At 45.7% G+C, this 21,891-nt stretch overlaps 1 protein-coding gene across 3 annotated transcripts in view; it reads left to right on the top strand.

The window, feature by feature from the left end:
• The window catches only part of Adamts18 (ADAM metallopeptidase with thrombospondin type 1 motif, 18), a 153,145-nt gene that overhangs the window by 33,689 nt on the left and 97,565 nt on the right, over window positions 1-21,891 (top strand). The gene's annotated exons all lie outside the window — the stretch shown is intronic.

The following is a 21,891-nucleotide window of genomic DNA, read 5'->3' as shown; positions in this document are numbered from 1 at the left end:
CAGTAAATTGTTTTCTTGACTCAGCACTTGGTTTTCTTTCTCTGTATACTTATGTTAACCTGCATCTTTCAGTCCTCATCACTGGATGCCTTAAGGAGAACATGATGTAGAATATTTGTATCGATTCCCTCTGTTTTTCATTCTGTGGGACTCTCTTCCTTTGGTCCTGGATGCCTTGAAAGCTATTTCGTAAGCTTCTGAGGTAGGATGGGAGGGATTTTTAGAACAATGATCTAGTTATTTTCTGTCCAAAGAGTAAGGCGCTATAGGGCAGTCCCAATATATGTATACAATACCCATGGAATCATGGCTGACACCAAGAGAAGAGAGATAATTAGAATTGGAGAGCAGTGCAGCCACCATTGATTTACATTGCACAAACTTTTCGTGTCTGGCACTGCAAGGAGCAAAGTTGCCATGCTGGTATAGATAAAGAGGAGTAGTAAACAACTGGATTTGACAGGCTTTATAGTTTCCTTCCTGCTGTTGAGCATGTCAGTGTAGAAGCCCGTTTTCCATGGTTCTTGCCTCTTCTTGCATTGGTGCCCTGATTTCCCTCAGGGATGGACTGTGCCCTGGAAGACAGATAAATACTTTTCTCCCTGAATTGCTTTCAGTCCATCAACAGAAAGGAAAGCATGGGACACAGGGTGTTTGCTGCACCCCACACTGGCTCATGTTTGGCTAGCTTTCTTATACATCCCAGGTCCACGTGCTCAGGGAATGGTGTTGCCGAGCCCTCCCTTCCTATATCAATTAACAATCATGGCAATCACTCACTGACTCGCCCACAGGCCAGTCTGGTGCGGGTGGGGACAGGGGAGCACAATATCTCAATCGAGACTTTCCTTTCAGATAACTCTCTAGGCTGTGCCAAGTCGACAGCAAAAACTAACTAGAACGACATGTACTGATCATTTTATAAGCGATGAAGGGTTGTGTAAGAACAGCGTCCCTAGTGAGGGGACGAAAGAGCATATTTCTATGTCATAATCCCTTCCACATACATGTAGTGGTTTAAAAAGACCTTCTTCGTCGTCTACATCTTAAGATTTTTAAAGATCTGTTTATATTTGTGTGTAAGAGTATTTTGCCCATGGGTATATGCATGCAGTGCCCATAGATGCCAGTAGAGGGCATCAGATCTCCTGGAACTGGAGTTACAGGCAGTTGTAAGTCACTGAGTTGGTGCTGGGAATTGTACCTGGGCCCTCTGCAAAGGCAGCAAGGGTTCCTACTTGATGAGGCATCTCTCTGGCCCATGTTTTAGTATCTTTTTGGAAAACTAGTTCCTTTGTTACTTATTTAACTCTTATAGCAACTGTATGGCTACTCTCTTACCAGTACTGTTTTTATTGAATAGAGCAAGAAGAAAAGACTTGTAACAGAGGATGCTTGTGTTTTCTGAGCTCTCATGTGGGCTTGCTTTAGGAAGAAGGGACAATAGAGAAAGAGGCAATAGAGGTTAGTGTGTAAGAAGTATCCCTTTAAGAAAGATACCGTGGACACCTTCCTCCACCCTGTGAGGGCACAGTGTGAAGGTGGCCAGCCACCTGACAGTTAGAAAAGAACTACCTAAATGGTCACTTACCCTGAGTTTGGCCCTGTGGCTCCTGAATCAGAGAGTGAACACTTCTGTTTCTTGTGCCACCTGGTCTGTAGTTTTGTGACACAGAAACCCCGACAAACTACCCCAAGAGGTAAAGCACTCACGCTCTCTCGTGTAGTGAAGTAGAGGGGGGTGACTTTGATAGGTGAAATTCTCTTATTGATGAAAATGCTGTGCTTGGGAACACACAGCTGGAAGAGTCATTTCCTATGCTGCCTGTATTCAGCACTAAATAGAGTTGAAGCCTTGCCTGTGCTTTCAGGGCGCTCATTCAGAGCCATGCAGCAGCTCTGCTGGACCCAGGAAGTCAGCACAATGTTGGCCCCTGGCTTAGTGTGAGCGACTTTGCCAAGAGTAATGGGGGAGGTGCTCGAGACATTGACAGGAATCCCATTGTTTCTGTTTGATTTTTCTCCTCTCCTCTCCTCTCCTCTCTCTCTTTCTCTCCCTCTCCCTCTCCCTCTCCCTCTCCCTCTCCCTCTCCCTCTCCCTCTCCCTCTCCCTCTCCCTCTCCCTCTCCCTCTCCCTCTCCCTCTCCCTCTCCCTCTCCCTCTCTCTCTCTTTCCATTCAGGGCTGCAGAGTTTGGATGCATCGGACCACAAGCTTCTTGTCTGAACATGAATTTGAATCCCCTTAGCTGTCAGCATGCCACTGTGAAGTCCAGCTTTGCTCCGGAGCCTCACACAGGGGTGGCCAAGCGCTGCTGCTAGACAAACCCCCTCTTTGTCTGAATTTGAGTGTCACTCTTAGAGCCTAATCTGCCTAAAATCACTCCGAATTTTTTTCCTCACCAGTGGCTAAGGCAATTAATGGCAGTGCTAAGACAGCAGCCTCCAGCCTCTGGTCTTCTCCCATGAAGACACTGTTCAAATACCTTTTTCTTTTCCAAGCTATTGTCTTCTCTGCCACTTCAAAAGCGAGGGAAGGCCTCCTGTGGCTCTCTCCCCCACCAGACAGGTAACTCCTACAGGAGAAACTGACATGGATTCTTCACACTGATGTGAAATGTTCTGTGGAAAATGCTTCCGGGCAACTACACAGGACGGCCTCGGTTGGCCTTTAGAAAGTATGAGGCTCCCATATGACATAAATAGGAAAATAAATCTAAGTCTTAAACCTTACTTTACCAACTCCACAATCATTGTAGATTTGATATGTTTTTAAAAGATTTTATTGGTTCATACATGCCATGCACACATGAGTGTGTGTGTGTGTGGTCAGAAGAGGAAAGTTGATCCCCGGAGAGCTAGACCTAAATGCAGTCGTGAACCACTGGGAGACATGGATGCTGGGAGCAAAACTTGGGTCCTCTGAACGAGCTGCTAATGCTCTTAACCGCTGAGCTATCCCCCAACTCCTCCATATTCTGTTTGAAACAGTATTTGGTCACACAATTTACAGTGAGTTTTCTATTTTATTTCATCTTTCCTTAGAATTATATGTCTGTCATTTATTAACTTGTAGGAAAAGAACCTTGGGTTCATGTGATAAGAGAATGTTATATAATTGAGAGTCACGCTCAAAATACATTTCTCCCCATAACCAATTTTTTCATGGCCCCAAGAAGTTATCCCCCCACCCCCCCACCCCCGCTCCATTTTCCTGGTGCTCTGAGAAGGTCCACATTTGGGGGACGGGGAGAGCACAGGCATTTGTTGTCACATGGAGTTTTAGAATCGCTTTATCAGGAATGCAGAAGTCAATTTGAACTCTCGATTCAATCACTCAAATTTTCTCCTCCCTTTCTTCCTCTTGGGAAACAAATTCATCTTTACAAGCCAAAGCTTTGGATTACAAGTTACCAAGGTCTGGGTTTGTGAATGTGACTCCATCGGCTGAGCGATGGCTGCTTTGCAGGAAGCCTCAGGATCCTTCCTAGCACCACATAAAACCAGGACTCATGAAGAACTCTCGTGATCCCAGCACTCAGAAGGTAGAGGCAGGACGGCAGCCTCAGCTGTCTAGTGACTCTGCCTCCAGTGAACTATGCAGTGCTTTGTAGCAGAAGAAAAAGCAAGAACTAAGAACTGGTGTCTAGAGAATTTTCAGAGTCTACACAACCCTAAAGAAAGTTCTGTCCAAATATAATACCAATCATCCTGAGACCGTGGTTCTGAGGCCACTTTTTATAGAAATTTCTTTTTCCATAGATCCTTATCCTCAAACTTAAATCCATTCAAGTACCTTTGTTTTTCTTTTTAAAAAATTATTTATGTGCAGGTGTGTGCATAAGACGCACACATACCCCCTGTGGAGGGGGAGGAGGATGGGAAGGAGAGAGGAGAGAACCTAAGACGTGCATGTCCGAAGAAGCCAGCAGAAAGCCTCAGATGCCCTAGAGCCACGGGTGGCTGTGAACAGCCAGATGCGAGTTCTGGGATCCAAACTCAGGTCCTCTGAAGGATAGAGCAGGTGCTCTTCGAGGGTGAGCCATCCCTCCAGCCTCAAGTACCTTTGTAGTTCCTTATTACAGCATCAAGATTCCTCCTGCCGAAGTACTTACCTTACACTTAGCTGTGGAACCCTCTGGTTACTCTCAGCCTCTCCCCCTAGACTGTACAGACTGCACCTGCTTTCTCTCAGTAGCTCTGATGGATACAAGGGCCTGCACACACGCTAAATCGAGGGAGGGGTGACTCAGTTTCCATTAATAGAAAAGAAACTGGCTGAGGCATGCAGGCTAGCTGGATGTGTTTCAGAGGCTCTGACTCACATGCTAGTGGGCTGTAGTCCAAGAAAAAGGACCCAGTTAGCCCCAAGCCTTGCAATTCCCTTTCCCAGATGCATTATCCTGCATCAGAGTCAGGACGTGGCTCAGAAGCGAGGGGTCTGAAGATTGACGGTCGTATTTTAAGCCTTGGCTCTGCCACTTCATAGAATTTTAATATTGGCATTTTCCCCATTTTTGTGTCTGGTGTGTGTGTGTGTGTGTGTGTGTGTGTGTGTGTGTGTGTGTGTGTGTGTGTTTGGAGTGGATATGTATGTATGTATATATATTTATGTATATATATATGTATGTATGTATATAAGATTGAAGGGGGCATATGTATGTGGGTGGCCATGTATGTGAGTGTGTGTGCATGCACACATGCACACATACTCTGGCATCCGTCTGGCAACCCAAGACTGATGTTAGGATTCATTCTCATTCATCCTTCTACCTTACTCGTTGAAGCAAGTTCTCTCACGGTACTCACCACTATTTCTCATCTTGCCAGCCACTTCCCTCCAGAGACCCCCAGCCTCCTTCTTCAAGGCTGAATAGCCAGATTCTTTAACCATTGAGCCCCTTCCCAACCCCAAGAAAACGTGCTTAACTCGTCATAGGGCCCATAACTGAATGTGCATGTTAAATGAGGTCGCTCAAATGGTGCTGCTTCACTGCTGGTTGCTAACAACAACAGTAACTACCTCGGGGACTTAGCAAGTATCTCGTGACTTAGATTTATAAGTCCACCTCCTCATGGGGCCAATGCCCCTTTGCTCGGATTTTAAAAAATATGTGTGTGTTTTTGCTAGCATAGATGTGTGTGCAACATGTGTGTGTGTGTGTGTACAGTTCCCACAGAAGTCAGAAGAGGACACAGGCTCTCCAGGAACTAGAGTTATACACAGGTATGAGCCACTATATTGGGTGCTGGAAGATAAAACTGATCCTCTGCAAGACCAGTAGGGCCATCTCTCCAGCCCTATTAAGACCCTCTGAATTAGAAGATTGTGTTCTACTCACCATGACCCATATGCCCTTAGATAAACAGATTGATTTCTTTGGGCATTGCTTGCCCTAACTATGAAGCTAGCAGTATTATGACCTCTCTCAGAGTTGCAGTGGCTATGGAATTGGAATTCTGCATTTAAAAGTTAAACCGTGTTTGGCACATCATCAGACTTTCATATAAAAGTTGCTTTTTGTGAGAACTTAGGATAATCATGATGAGGATCCTTGTTAAAAACATACCACATGATGGTTGCCCCAGGACTTGCTTCCTGTGCCTCCGATTGACATCTACGTTGTGGGGCATTCCTCATGAGGAACCAGGTGGCAGATGCGACCCCACACATCTTAGCGTATCTGTCACTGCAATCAGAACCCACCATGACAAAAGCAACTCGGGGAGCAAAGGGGTGATTTCAGCTTACGTGTCCGGATCACAGCCCGTCATGAAGGGAAGGGAACTCAGGCACCTGGGGGTGGGAGCTGAGGCAGAGAGCACGAATGAGGGATGCTTACTGGCTCGTTTCCCATTGCTTGCTCAGCCTTTTCCTCACAACCACCTGCCTGGGAGTAGCATCATCCACAATGAGCTGGACCCTCCCATGTTAGTCATTAATCAAGAAAATGCCCCACACAACCTGAGGTCAACCTGAGAGAAGAGGGAGTTTCCTTCATTAATGTTCTTCTTCCAAGATGACTCAAGCTTGTGGTTGAGTTGACAGAAAACCAGCGGCACATCATTACAGCTAGAGTTTGTAGTCTCGAGGCATCAAGATCATAAAACTGCAGAGGACTAAGGAAAAGGATTAGAAGGCTAAAATGGGGCTGGGGTCAGGGGAATTAACAAACAGTTCTAACCTATCCATACCCTGGTTTGTTTTCCAAAAGGATATTACCAATTGTTAGCCTTTAGGTTAATTATTCAAGTTGATCAAATATTCTATTCGGGGAGAAGAAAACTTTATATATAAACAATCTCCCATATAAAGCTGATTTTTAAAGTTATTGGTGTCATGCTGTGTTCTAGACCTTGAACTTTGCTCTCAGAATTGTCTTCTCACCAGTCCTCAGCCCTCTCTGGAAAGTGGGCTCTGCCTCCCATTCTCCCAATCTCTAGAGGTCCTGGCCACACTCAGATTTGTGTTAGAATATCTGTGCAAAGAGTGCACTCACTGGACTGCCAGAATATTGATACAGGGAGAAGCAGAGGGATCAGAGGAAGAGGGGGTGAGCACAAACCAGTGGACTGTCCTTCCTTTGGGGAGGAAGCAGGTGGTGGGTGGGATTTTGAAAGGAGAAACTAAACAACCCCGAAAACCTCACTACATAGCTAAAGTCTTTCTAGTCTTCACAAGGGTTGAAGAGGGAGACAAAGCATGTTAGTCAGGGCTCTCCAGACAAACAGAAACAACAGAACAGGTTGGTACGTAGAGAGAGACTGATAGAATGTTACCTGGTGTGAATGTCTTAAAGAAAGGCATATTTGTTTTGTCTCGAGTTTCAGAGATTTTAATTGGTGGCCACTTGGTTTTTGTGTTTCAGCAGAACACCACAGTGGTGATAACATGTCAGGAAGAGGGTTATGCTGGAAGGTGAAGGTGTGTGCAAAGGAGAGAGAAACAGGAAGACAATGTCACCACTGTAGGCTCTTTCCTTTTTTTTTTCTATCTCATTTAACTGAGCATAAATTGTGTTGCTCATACTTAGGGCAGGTCATTCTTTCTTGGCTTCTCTGAAAATGCCCTTATGGACACATAGGAGAGAGTTTTACTAGTTCCCAGGTATGTATCAGTGTAATCAAGTAGAATGTCAATGTTTACTATAATAGGTGGGTAGGTAGGTAGATAGATACATACATAGATACATAGACACATAGATACATATATATATGGATAATAGATGATAGATAAGTGATAGACAGTAAATAAATAAAAACAAGGTGGATAAAAGATGGGTAGATAGGTAATAGATGATATATTACAGATACATGATAGATAGTAAATAACAAATGATGATAGAAAAATGGGTAGATGATAGATAGATAGAGATAGATAGATAGATAGATAGATAGATAGATAGATAGATAGATAGATAATATGTGTAAGTAACTAGATAACGGAAAGAAGGTTGGTAATAGATAAGTGAATGGGTAGATAGATGGTAGGCGATATACAAAGATGAGAGATAGGCAGTCAGGTGATGGAAATAGATGATGGAAAGAAGGAAGATAATAGATATGTGAATGGATGGATATTGAGGTAGATAGATGATAGCTTATGATGGGGACCCGGTTGTATAATTATGGAGGCGGAGTGCTCGTCCAACATTACACAGCAAACTGGAGAACCAGGAATGCTGGCACAATTCACTCTGACCTTGAAGACCTATCCACAAGGAAGCAGGTGGTGTCCTCTAGGTCAAGCCTGACAGCCTGAGAAATTGGGATGCTGCTGCTGTCAGCCCCAGGCTCCAGAGGTCTGAAAATCTGGAACCCTGATGTCTGAGGACAGAAGATGGCTGTCCCAGCTCCAGGAAGGAGAGAAGAATTCACCTCCTTCCTCTATCTCTTTCTTCTGTCTGGGTCCACTGTGGATCAGATGGTGCCTACTGAGAAAGTGGAGGATCGGCCTTCTTTACTCTGTCTACTGATCCACATGCTAACCCCTCCAGAAACGCTCTGTCAGTCACACCCAGCAGCAATGATCTGACAGCCCTGTGGACAGCCCTACCCTGCCAAGAGCGTGCACAAATCTCACTATCCAAGAGGTAGGATTTCCACTAGGAAAACAAGGACAGAACATCACAGTGACTAAGGCTTTAGAGCAGTGCTTCTTGACCCCTGCGTCAAGACTACTTGGGGGGCTGTGTGTTAGTGAGCTTTTTTTTTTTTTTTACAGGCGGCACATATTTTAGATATCCTGCATATTAGATATCTGCATCATAGTCTATAACAGTAGCAAAAGTACAGTTACAAAATAGCAGTGAAAATGATTTTATAGTTGGGGGCCACCACGATACAAGGAACTCTATGAAAGGGCCTCGGCATGAGGAAGGGAGAACCACTGATTTAGACCCACTGACATCCAAAATGCTCCCTGGGTCAGGGGCTAGAATGTCAAGTGTGCGGGGCCTGAGAGTCCAGTCTTTAATCTTAACCATTTGGGAGGTTCTGGCTGTGGACATCGGGCCATGCTAACTAGTATTGCCCCATGTTCTTTTCTGCACTAGAAATGTTTTTGCTTATTTTAAATGGAGAGGACCCTGGCTAGGTGTTGAGAGAAGTCACTCTGATATTTAAGGTAGATCCATACAGAATTCTAGACTGCAGAGAGCAAATCTGTATGGGAAGACGGGGGACAATTAGCGAGGGACACTGCAGTTGTAGTTGTAGTGCTTAATGTTTTTGTTGCTAGAAGCCCCGGTGACCATTTGAAGACTAAATGGTACCCACGAGTGTGTGTTGAAGGCTTACTAAAACCCAGACACTGTACCTGTTACCTGAGCATGGTTCTACTGTAATTCCGGGTGGCATTTTGTGTGCGTGGTATTTTCTTCTCCTCCATCTCATGGTTGAAATGAGTGGTAATCGGGATTAAACACCCATCCTGGTTTAATTTCCACCGCTGTGACAAAGCGTCCCAAGACAAAAACCAGCTCAGAGGAGCAAGGACTTATTTTCACTTACAGTCCCCACTTAGAGCCCATCACATCCAGAAATCACAGTGGCAGGAGCTCGAAGCAGCCAACCACATCATGTCCACAGTCGAGAACAGAGAGCAGTGAATATATTACTGCTTTATACTCAATTAACTTTGTCTTCTTAAAGTCCAGGATCCCTAACCAGGGCATGATGGCTTCCATTTCCAGGTTGATTCTGGATGCAGTGTGAGCTGAGCATGGTCTCTACTGGTACAGGTTAAACTTCTGTGGTTTCCTCACAGCCCTTACAACAAAGACCTGTGGGTGTACAGGCAATGGAACTGTCTGACACCCAGCTCACTGCTCATTGCCAGAGGCTGTTAACCAAGGTTAGGGCCTCCCCACAGGTGCACAGCTAGCAGGCTGCTCCCAGCCTGCTTGACCGTCTGACCTTTCACACTGACTCACTCTTGGTTCCCACCTTCTGGAGGTTCTCAGACTCCTTGGAGTGTGGACTCCTGGGTTCTAGCTACCCTCAGAGTTTCCTCCTGCTTCAAATCCTAAGAGCTGGCAAGATGTAAAAACAAGACCATCTGGCTGTGTACCGGAGGGTTCAGACCAACCCATTGGAATAGAGAGGCAGTTTTCTTTCTGCCTCTGGAGGAAGCCATTCATGGGAAGCCATTCCTCAGGGGAAAGGTTTAGATTTATTATTGTTTGTTTGTTTGTTGTTTGTTGTTGTTGCTGCTGCTGCTGCTGCTGCTGCTTTTGAGGTGAGTTCTCGTGGACCCAGTCCGGCCCTGAGCTTACCGTGCATCAGAGGCTGACTTCCACCTCCTAAATTCTGTTTCATCTACTTCCCAAGTGCAGAGAACATAAATGTATTCCACCACGTATGGCTCCGCAGGGCGTAGGTTAGACAGTTTGAGATCTTTAGACCAGACAGACATACATCTGGGTATCCTGTGCCGCCATCCCATGATTAGGGTGAGTAGCTTGCTTGAATGTTGTTTTCCAGATTTGAAAAAACCTACCTCTGCCGTTTTGCAGCCATTTCTACCTTAAACCGCTTAGTATTTGCTGACTTCATTCTTTTTTTTTAATTTTTGTTTTTTTCTTTTCTTTTATTGGATATATTATTTATTTACATTTCAAATGTTATCCCCTTTCCTGGTTTCCCCTCTGGAAACCCCTATCCCATCCCCACTCCTCTTGCTTCTATGAGGATGGTCCCCCACCCACCCACTCCCTCCTGCCTCCCTGTCCTGACATTCCCCTACATTGAGACATGGAGCCTTCACAGGACCAAGGGCCTTTCCTCCCATGGATGCCCAACAAGGCCATCCTCTGCTACATATGAATCTGGAGCCATAGGTCTATCCCTGTGTACTCTTGTAATGATGGTTCAGTCCCTGGGAGTTCTGGGGGGGGGGGTCTGGTAGTTGATATTGTTGTTCTTATGGGGTTGCAAACCCCTTCAGCTCCTTCAGTTCTTTCTCTAACTCCTCCATTGGGGATCCTATTCTCAGTTCAATCGTTGGCTGTGAGCGTCTGCCTCTGTATTTGTCAGGCTCTAGCAGAGCCTCTCGGGAGACAGCTATATCAGGCTTCTGTTGGCATGTACTTCTCTGGGTTTGGTGTCTGTGTAGGGGATGGATCCCCAGGTGGGGCAGCAGACTGGTGTGCTCCAGTGTCACAGAAGAGAGCCATTGCTATGCTAATGAATTAAAATTATACAGCACCTACATCTCCAGTCAATAGGAATCCATCAAGGTTACTGCAGAAAAGAATACTGTTCTTAGAATGTCATTAGTCATTCTCTGGGGAAGCTCTTCTGGAAGCTGGCAAGGAGGAAACCACAGAAGAGGGCCTCCGTGTTAATTCACCAGCACTGCACGTGGGAAGCCTGAAGTCCACTTAGAACTTGCTCTTAGGACAGTTAGAAATGGAGGGCTCTGAGCGCTTCTCGTGAACACATTCCCCATCTATAGGCACCAGTGAACACCCAGGGTCTTCTCTCTGCCCACAGCTGGTTTTCCTTCTTTAGATTTCTAAACCAGACTCCCAAACTATTTTTTCATACCTCTTCTCCGTGTAGTTCAATAACAGCATTAAATGTAGAATCTGAGTCTCTTTAAAAGCTGTGCAGATTGGCACATGTTTGGGGAACAGAGCCAGCAGAGTTCATAACACACCAGTCTACGAAAACAAGAATGGTTTTGGCATCCACCTGGTTTCTGACTTTAGTTTACAAAATAAACCGGTCCCCATTTCTCGAATGCACTCTCGGGCTCTTGATTTCCCTTGTGTGCCGGAATTGAGAACTTCCTCTGCAGTTTGGTCTTGAACCCATTTGTTTTTTCCTTCAACATTTGTTTTTTTTTTATTAAGTTATTATTATTTTTTCTTAACCTTCGAAATTTTCCTGTGGTTTTGGTCTAAAACGATTTTTTTTTGTCAACCTTGTATTTCTGATAACAACTTTCTTTAAAATTCAGACCGATCATGTGAAGCCGGTTCATAACCTGTGTGGCGTCTGGAAGTAGTTATTTTTAAATGACTTTATGCTGAAACACAGTCATATTTTTGTAGGGAGGCCGTGATCTGTTTTTAATTTACAACAGTTTGAAGCCATATTGACTCCTTTTTTTTTTCCTGCTGATAATCAACATTTCCCTTTTAGGGCTAACACAGTCTGTTGATTAACCTCTTGGCTTCCCTTACCATGGAGTGCCAACGGCTTTATTTACCCAAGTGGAATGTCAGTAGATGAGTCAGCCTTTAATTCCAGGGGAAAAATGAGAACATGGTAGAGAGCTATAAATTATCGCGGTTCCAGGCTAGAATTTAGTAGTCAATGGCTAGTGAAAATTCTGTCCTGCGAGCTGGGTGGCCGTGGGTGTGTTACTGAAATTTTTCTTTTCTCCCCGTCGTTCTTCCTCTCCCTTCCCCTTCTCCTCTCTGCACAGTTTCTCATCTACCAAGTCTCCCTCATACTGGCACTCTCCACCCCTGGGGTGCTATTAGGAGAACTAAGCAAGATTGAGTACCCTGGCACCCTGCCCACCTCAGGATTGCCGGCACACTGTAAATGTGAACCACCCGTCACCATCATGGCTTCTTGTTGTAGTGGTAGCCATAGCAACAACATACCTGTGGCCTTTCCGCATCCTGGTGGAGTGCCAAAAGTTCTCTCCAATCCAAGGGGCTCTACAATCCTGTTGACAGCATCAATTCTGTCCTTTGATTATCCTCCCCCCCCCCCCCCATTCCGTGACAGGGATTTAAGTAGGTGCTGCGGTTGCTTGGCTGTTAGAAAGGTGGGATCCCCGCCTTGCTGGAGTGTATAACTTCTAATCTTGTGGGCGTGGCTCTTCCATTAAAGGATTCTGGAACTGCGCACTTGAACCTGGTGCATGCACTGGACAAGAAAGGTGTAGAGTGCTATGAAGCCACGTTTTGTGGAGGGAGGAGGGGCAGCTCTGAGGATGGCTCAACCGAGAAGTAGGGAAAGACACCTTAATCAGCTAAAGACCCAAAACACCTAAGGTGGGAACAATGGCTAATACAGATGCCCGGTAGGCTGGGTCTGAGAAAAATGACACAGCAAAGAATGGAGCTGTGGTCCTTGGGGAACCCACAGGGCTAAGAGACTTCAAGGGTCATGCTGTATTGTCCCTCCAGAGAATATTGCCTCCCCATAGATTCTCTACCCGCCTTCAGCCCCATCTCAAACTGGTGACACTGAAAGACCCTCTGGTCCTCCCACCCTGGGTCTCTTCTGGTACTCTGGTTCCCCACAGATAGAAGTAGTGAATCGGATGGGAATTTGTAACCTGTGAATACAGTTGATCGTATCGTCTTAGCATTTAGCTGCCAGCCCTATATACCTGTGGAAATGATGCTAGAGGGCACCCCAGATCTTAATAGTCAGAGGTGTTCTCTGAAGGAGAATGGTAAGCATGCATTTCATTCTTGAATGGATGTGTCTGCATGTATGTGTACACACACGCACACACACGCATAGGAATCATGCGGGTGTAGAGGCTCTGTTCTTTCTTACCTTCTGATGACGATATGTCCCGGTATCTTATTTATGGCATTGATTGACAACGTAACTTGCAACGATTATTTTTTTAGGAAGATAACAATTCGGTGTTAATGTTAATTGTAGTTTTTATTTTCAGATCTTATCATTCCAATAATTAAAATCTCCTGCTATCTTCTTTTTTTTTTTTAAATGCTAGGAATTTTCTTTTAAAATGGCCTTGAACAAATCACACTTTGGAAGGAAATTGTTATTTTATTGTTATGCATCGGGGCAATTTCCAGTGTGGTTTAAATAACTCTGTGACAGGCTTGCTTTCTTTTTCTCTTTTCCTCCACACAATTTCTATTGGTACAAGTTTCTGAGGCCAACATTATATTTAATCTTCCCCCTATTTTTCTTGTCTAGTGACACTAATGAGTGATACTTGTATACTTTTACCAAACAAATACCTACTCATAGCAATCCCCAAATAAAGTTGTTGTGTGTGTGTGTGTGTGTGTGTGTGTGTGTGTGAGAGAGAGGGGGGTGGGGGGAGGGCATGCTTGCTACAGAAGGTGTGTGGAGCTCTGAGGATCTTTCATTATGATGGAATTGCTAGATTAGGAAGGCCCAGAGGTCTGCCTGTCCATTTTTGCAGTAGGGGAAATAAAAGCATGCACCACTCACTGTCTCTAGCTTCTAAACTGCGAGATCTAGGAATCAAACTCAGCTCCTCATGCCTGCAAGGCAAGAACCTAACAGACTGATCTATTTCCCAGGCCCAAGTTGGTCTTTTTGTATAATATTTTAGATGAAACCATTGAGGGGTAGAGAGAGTAAGCGACCTCAGAGTTGCCCCCTAGGCAGTGTCTAGATTTAAGAGAGCGATGTATCCCTTACCTATTGTGCCCTCATCTATTTCTTCCCTCTAGACAAAGCACTGTAGTCTACAAACTATTGCAACTGAAGGCTGGGAAGGCCCCAAACATGCTAGGAAGAAGTCCTTGTTTGGGGAACCATTCCCATTTACTTCTACCAAACAGCAGGTGAACAGTTTTTTGATAATTTTTTTATGTGCTGTGATATCAAGTTCAATAGATTCTGGCAGATAAATCTTTATAAATAAGTTCTCAGGTCTCTTAAAAAAAAACCAAGTGTGGTCCTTAATCATGTGAAGTCCAGGCAACCTGAATCTAAATTCTCAGCAGCAATAATTCTACTAACCACGTGATGGTTCGTGCTCAGGGACAAACAAAAGCGGGACAAGAAAAGACTGAGTGAATCTGGTTGGGTGATGATGATGACTCCACTCCTCTGACAGCTGTCGAGGGAGATCTGAGACTACTCTTGTTTTCATGTGTATGAGTATTTTATCTACAGGCCCACATGCATACCACATACGTGTCTGGTGCCCGCATCTGCCAGAAAAGGGGATGGAATGCTCTGCAGCTGGGGTTATAGCTGGTTGTGAGCTGCTGTGTGGAAGCTGGGAAATGAACCCAGGTTGTCTGTATGATGGGCAAGTGGTCTTGACTGCTGAGCCATCTCCAACCCCTGTCAGGATGTTTGAAGAGACGGGAAGAGTCAATGGTAGAGGTGACTTGATTATGATAGGTCCATGAGGTATTTCAGATGACCGGGTAGCTTATCAACAACAGAACTTTGTTTTCCATTATGGAGTCTGGGAGTCAGAGATCTGGAGATTTCTGGAGAAGACCCTCTCTGGGTTTCAAACTGTGGTTTCTTTCTGGGTCAGGGAGAATGAGCTCTGGCAGGTACCTCCCCCCACCCATAAACGGGCACAAATTCCTCCTGTGCCTTCCTGACATAACCGCCTCCCCAAAGGTGCTACATCCCCAAACCATCACTCAGACCTTCCATTGTGGCCAAAAATTCCATCTGCCAGCCCACACATGTTGGATGTCTTGGTGTCTTCCAATTAAACTCAATCGGAAATGCAATACATTCTTATTATGGCAAACGGGTATTTGACGGGAGTAGTTTCTGTCCAGGCATCTGCTATCTGGAATATAAACTCCATCAGGTCAGAGGCACTCACTCAATATATCAGCAGTCATGGTACTTACTACAGACCTGAAGTTAGGGATTCCACAGGGTAGGATGAACTCTTGCCTGCCTGCCTGCTTGCCTGCCTGCCTGCCTGCCTGACTCACTGACTGCCTGACTCACTGACTGCCTGCCTGCTGGCCTGCCTCGAGCTCATGGTATAGGGTAAGGGAATAAGGCATAGGTACTGAGATTTTGTGCAAGGGAGAAGTGTTAAGGAAAGTCAGTCAGTCAGCATGGAGAAGCAGGGTAGGAATTGCATGTTGGATGTTCTGGAAAATTCTTAGGAAGAGGGTAAGGATTCTGAGTGGACAGAGGGAAAAGTGTTCTGTGCAGAAGAATCAAGCATTCACAATGGCAGGGCATGTCAATTCTGGTGTTTCAGGATTAGCCCTCAGACTGGTACAGCTGATGCCCCATGAACCCTGAAAGATGGCATTTAGAGCGGAAGGTGTATGTAATGTGTAATAATCATGAAACTCACGTGACATCCTCATGCTGGCCACAGTGAAAGCTTCAGTTCCATAGGAATCACTCAGGGGTCCTGAGAGAGGAGGGAGTGACGCCCCTTCACGGTGGGTGTCCCCTTTCCCTGGGTTGTTACATGGGATCCCTCAATGAAGCAATCGCTTCTTCTAATAGGACAGCAGGGCACCGCACTGCTATTAGCGTTTGTGGAGAAAATATTCCAGAGGGTGCACATTTCTTAGGTTAATAGCAGTAAATGACCTTTATCGAGGTCAGGATGCCTCTTTCTAATTTGCCTGCCATCACCTTCTTCCTGTGGTGGAGAGGGCTGTCCCATGGCACTCTTTAGAAAGGGAGGAACGTGAAGAGTCAGGTCCCACTTTGATCTCTATTGCAATTCTGAGGACTCCTGGCGCATCCCTTACAGGATGAAAACCATGTCTCTCCTTTCTCTTCAGACCAGAGTCAAGTCAGCTGGTGTCCCCAGAGTCTTAATCTCATTACTTCCAGCCCCAGCAGACGACCAAGGCAGTCCGTAGAGCCCTCAGCAGTCATAAAAGGGAGATGCTTGGCTATTGCTGACTCCTTGATCCCCCTGGCTGCCAGGGCTATGTCAGCAGCAAACACTAATTACTTGCAACTAGTACAAGGTCCCAGTTTGTTTGCACAGCTGCTTCTGTGTCCCCACCCCCAACGCTAAGACTAGGTCTCTTATAGTCCAGGCTGGCCTCAACTCACCGGATAGCCAAGGATGATCTTAACTTCATCTCTCAAGTGTTGGGTTTGCAGGCACTCATGGCCTTGACCAGGCCTATAATACCAGGGAACCCAGTATCTCAAGAACATCAGGCAAGTATTCTAGCTACTGACCTATACTGCAGTCCCTCTTTTAGTCTAAGATTGAGCCATTATGAGGATTTGGTGTGTAAATCTGCCATATTTTTATTCAAAGCCTATACACACTTACCTTATTAATGTTCAAGACTAGGGGCCAGCCCCAGAACCTGCCACATGCTAGGTAAGCTCTCTACTACTGAGGGACACCTGAGACTTACATGTAAGTTATCTTTCTGGGCAGATAGAAATTCTGACTTCTAGAAATGGTGAGATGCCTTTTAGATTAGCAAAAAAGGGAAGTAAAATTGAATAACAAGGCCAGTATGCAGAACCAATGGAAGGATGTACAATGACACGTAGTGGTGTCATGGGAGAAATTAGTGGCAATGTAACAGAGTTCTACCCAGCAGAATCATCTGCGCCATCCAGATAAGGCCATAGCTCCCTTGTAGTGTGTGACAGAAGCCACCAATGATCTTTATTAAGGTCATGTCAATGACTCAGTTTCCTTGTGAGATGATGTCGCCCAGGCTGACCTCAGACTCACTATGTAGCTAAGCATGACTTGTGGACAGCCAAGGACTAAGATTACAGGTGTGCATCACCATACAACATTTCCCACGGTTCTAGGGGACAGCCTCAGGGGTTTGTGCATGCTAACCATTCTACCTCTGAGGTAGATCCCCAGCCCAGCTAATCGAATGTAAGTATCTGCCTGTAGCTGCTGACTGCTGCGGCAGGGGACTGCCTACAGGACACCACCAGGCTTTGTGGCTCTTTCCAGGTAGTGGAAGCCTGGACTGGAGGTTTGGGTCTATATGCCCTCTTTCATTTCCCACCCCTACCCATCATGCACAGCTAAGCCCTGGTGAGAGTCTTTCTCTCTTGTTGACTCCACTTTGTCTTGACAGTTGCTGATGGCTTTTTTCTTGTTGCTGTCTCTTGCAGAAACCCAAACAACCATTTCCGACGGGTTTCTTGGTTTCAGTTCCTGTTGTTTTGCATCTTCCCTCGGCTTGGAACTACAGTCACTCTTTTTAGAGAGAGAGAGAGAGAGAGAGAGAGAGAGAGAGAGAGAGAGAGAGAGAGAGAGAGACAGAGACACAGAGACAGAGAGAGACAGAGACAGAGAGACAGAGACAGACAGAGACAGACAGACCGACAGAGTGAGTATGTGCACAAGTACTTGTGGAGGCCAGAAGACAGCAGTAATGAACTTTCCTATTTTTGTGCTGGGACCTGAATCCAGCTCCTCTAGAAAAGCAGCAAAAATTGTTAACTCCCCTATAATCTCTTCAGTCCAAGAGCCACACTTTGAAATCCCCACTCCCTGTGTCTATACTGTTCTCACACTGAACCTCAGTGCTTTTTGAAGCCTAACAAATCTCGCAGTTTTGGGAGGTTTGCCACCAGTTACAGAATTCTGCCTACTTCTGTGTCAGCTGAATGCAAGGGTTTGCTAACAATGCTATTTTTTATTTTGAGTTACACATGAATACACATGACGCTTTTATAAAGGGTTAGTGCTTCTAGAAAATTCTTCTCTCGTTTTTTTTTTTTTCTACTCCCAATAGCAGACGCATGCCAGTGCACATACCCCTTTCTACGCTTGAGAGGTCAGATTGCTGCAGGGAACTCAGCCCCTCTGCCTTTCACCTCTGCCCCATCACCTGGCGCTCCTCTTCCCCCTGTGCTCTTCTGGTTCACCTGGCCAACCCTAGCCTCATTAAAGGCTGTTTGGACACACACACACCCTCTTTGTACGAAACCCTCTCAAGAATTTGTTAGTGTCCCTTCATTGGTCTTACAAGCTTCTGGGTGGTGTGGGGTGGGCAGAAGGGGGCTGCTGAGGAATTTCTTTTTAGCCATTGGTCTCGCCGGTCTGAATCCCCACAGCCTGAGGGCAGTGGCCAGCCCCAGCCCTTCAACCCAGTGCCTCACTCAGTGCCTAATCCACTACAAACACTCCATATTTGTTCCACAACTGAATCTGACAATTGCACACTGGCAGGAGGGGAGTTTTCTGACTGCAGCTCCTATGCAAAGAATGAAAACAAGAACAAGGCAAGGTTAAAAACCAAACGTGCGTAAGCCATAATCAACACTGAGTTTAGGCTCCTTCATACTCACTGTTAAATTTCATCCCCAACTTGGTAATTACACTTTGTTGGCGGATAACGACTTTATTAGAAGCTGATCAGAAGCACTGTCTGGCTACCGTGAAATTCAATTAGCACCTACTTATTCAGAATTGATTATTCATCAGAGTCATTGGTGCTGGGGAGTTGTCCTTGAGAACTAGAATTTACAGGGTGACCTCATCTCTGCTTTCCAATCAGTCAAGCAAGAATCCCAATACTTGGAGTTGGGGATTTAGCTCAGTGATTAGAGCACTTGCCTAGCAAGCGCAAGGCCCTGGGTTCGGTCCCCAGCTCCGAAAAAAAGAAGAAGAAAAAAAAAAAGAATCCCAATACTTGGCTAGTGGTTCTGCTGCAGAAGACCAGAGCCCTTCCATCTAAGCCCCTGCCCCAATAGCCACTGGGTCCCCCTTCCCGCAGGCCATCAATCACATGTCCCTGTTACCCTCTGCCCTACTCGTTAAGCCATGTGGATATGTGTGTTGTATGCCACATGCCCTTCCTGATGAATGCCCTGTGGTCATCCATTTCTCTCTCAGCCTAGGGGCTGGTGGCTAGTTTTGTATTCTTGTTGACTATTGATATCTATATTACTTTAGAAATTTAATTTATCATTTGTATTGCACACGTGCACACACAGACACACACACATACACACACACACACACACACACACACACACACACACACACAGAATCACAATACTGCCATTTTTTTCCTGGTGCAGGACAGTCCACTGAGCTACTGGGGAGCCTGAGGCAGGAGGAATTCACGTTCAAAACCAGCACCAGTGTTTTTGTGAGACTTCATCTCAAAATCAACTGGGAAAAAGGAGGCTGGGAGTATAACTGGATGGTAGAGGGCATGGCTATCCTATCGTCAGAGAGGCCTCAGGCTTTATCCATAGCGTTGAGGGAAAGGAGAGACACAGAGAGAAATGAATACCGCTGTGTTTTCAGACAAGAGAGCACTACAGAGGACAGACCCTGACTGTGCAGAAGATGCTTATCTGTGTGACTTAGATATTAAACTTTTACTCCTCGATGTCTAGAACAAGCTGATGTCCTTCGCGTGGCATGATTGCGTGTTGAAGAAACTGAGGCAGGAGCAGTCAGTAACTCCTGGGCTCACCATTCTTCAAAGCAGTACAATTAAAGTTTGACTCCCAGGCGTTTGGCATGGCCGCAGTGCAGTCTGAAGTGAAACATGCTTGTTCTCGATTAGCTGAGGAGGGACGAGCTCTTCGCACAGGTGAACCCAGCCTTGCTGCTCTCCTGCTGGAGAAGGCCAGAGACAAACTGGTCTAGGAAAGAACTCCAGAAAGGCCAGCTGGCTGACTGGACCATAGTAAAAGGAAGGGGTGGGTACAGCTGAGGATGGGCAAACGAGGAAAGCAGGCATCTGGTTCTTCTCCACTCAAGCTGTATAGATGTTGAAAGGAGAGTGGTCATCACTGGCTAAAAATAAACACTACTGGGTAGACAGGGCCAACTTGGTTCACACCCTGCCTGTTGATGGACAAGTGAGATATTGGCAGTCATGTTAGCATGTAGCATGTAGTCATGTTAGGTCATGAGCTATCTTAACTATGGCTAGAGAATCTAATAAAACCTTGTTTATGGCAGATAGAGAACTCGGTACCCTCAGACTAATTCATTCTTTTCTTTTTCTTTTTCTGAATTGGTCTTTTTAAGACAGGGTTTCTCTGCCTCCTAGAAGTCATTCTGTAGACCAGACTGGATGCCAATTCAGAGAGATCTGCCTGCCTCTGCTTCCCCATTGCTGGAACTAAAGGCATGTGTCACCACCTACTGGGGGTGCTGATTTTCTTAGGATGACCATAGTAAGCCATTGATATATGGCTTATAATTCCCCCTAAATGAATAGTAAGGCAGCAGAAGCAATCCCCTCATGACATTTTACATCAAGGAATGAGGATAGGGGTTTCGAGGAGAGGTGGCTTGGTTTGTAAGGTCCTTTTCATACAAGCACAGGGACCTGAGCTCAGATTCTCAGCTTCTATATGGCTAGGTATGACAACGTGGCCTACATCCGCAGCACAAAGGAAACAGAGACCGGAGAGTCTCTTGGCCTTGCTGGCCAGCTAGTCTTGCAGGAGCACTGAGTTTCAGGTCCAAGGAGAACCTCCTCACAAAGTAAGAGGGGAAGCCATAGGAGAAGAGACCCAGCATCCTGCTCTAGATTCTAGATGCATTTCACACACATATGCGGCCACACATCCACATGCATACTCACACCCTGCCCCTGTGTGGATACTCTCACATAAAATGTGTTTTGGGATTTCTTCCAAGAGTCTGGCTGCCCATATTCTTTAGTAATCTTGAAGCCTAGATATAGGCAGGGTGTGTTAAGATACAATTTATCTCATTGCCAGGGTGACCTGAATCATTTAATATTTGGGGTCAGGGAACAAGGAAAGTCATGGAAACTGATTCATAACAGCCTGATATGTAACGATAGGATAGGAGACAGGCATGAACCAAAGCTTAGCAGTAAACCCCCTGCCCCCTTTCCCTCCTCTCCCGCTACTTTGTGCTTGTAACCTGAAGAGAATTTGCCTTGGCAACTGAGTAACGATGTCTTTGTTAGCAAGGGTCAGGAGAAGCCTGGAAATCCCTGTCCACAGTCAGCTGTTCCCCAGTTCACTAGTGGCTTCAATTTGAGTTTCTGTAACATACCTCGACTTCTTTCTAAACCTAAAGTGGGATAGAGCATCCTGGTTTAATGTAGTGCAGGTGGCCCTGCCAGCCAGGCCCCTCCCTCCCAACCTCTGCCGGGGGCAACAGCTCTGATGATCCACAAATGAGCCTAAGTCACTGAACAGACTGCTTAGAGGCTGCTGCAGTTTGTTTCTGCATGAAAGCCCCTAGTATTTGCAAACACACAGACTCCACAAGGTTAAATAAACCCCGCTTCTATTTCAGCTTTCTAGAAAGTTCTGTTTATCTGCCGGCTCCTGTTTACAGTGACCATTCGTTGATTACATAACTCCGGCCCATTACGGAGCAGCCTGCCTTTGGAGAGTCGCACTTAAATACCCAAGGAATATTAAAAGGAGCAGCTTAAGCAAACAGCGGGGAGTGCCAGAGCCGAGTCAAAATCTGAATCTAGGTCCAGGCTCAAAATCTCAGCTCCTTTTCCTTTGCTTAGTATCCATTCCTTGTACGCATGCCAAGGTGTTTGAGGGATTACATTTATATGTAACATACCCAGGGTGTTAGCTTTCTGCCACGTGGTCTGGCCGATGCCAGAGACAGAAGAGGAAATGCCTCCGCCTTGACTGGGCAAGCAAGGCATGTATTAAATATAAGAGATTCAGTACAGGGTTGAATGAGGACAAAGGTCATAGAGTTAGACAGTCTGCGG

This window comes from Rattus norvegicus, chromosome 19 (genome assembly GCF_036323735.1).
Source record: "Rattus norvegicus strain BN/NHsdMcwi chromosome 19, GRCr8, whole genome shotgun sequence".
Lineage (NCBI taxonomy): Eukaryota > Metazoa > Chordata > Mammalia > Rodentia > Muridae > Rattus > Rattus norvegicus.
Note: the sequence above shows the minus strand (reverse complement) of the source record. Positions and strands in the feature narration are given on the sequence as shown.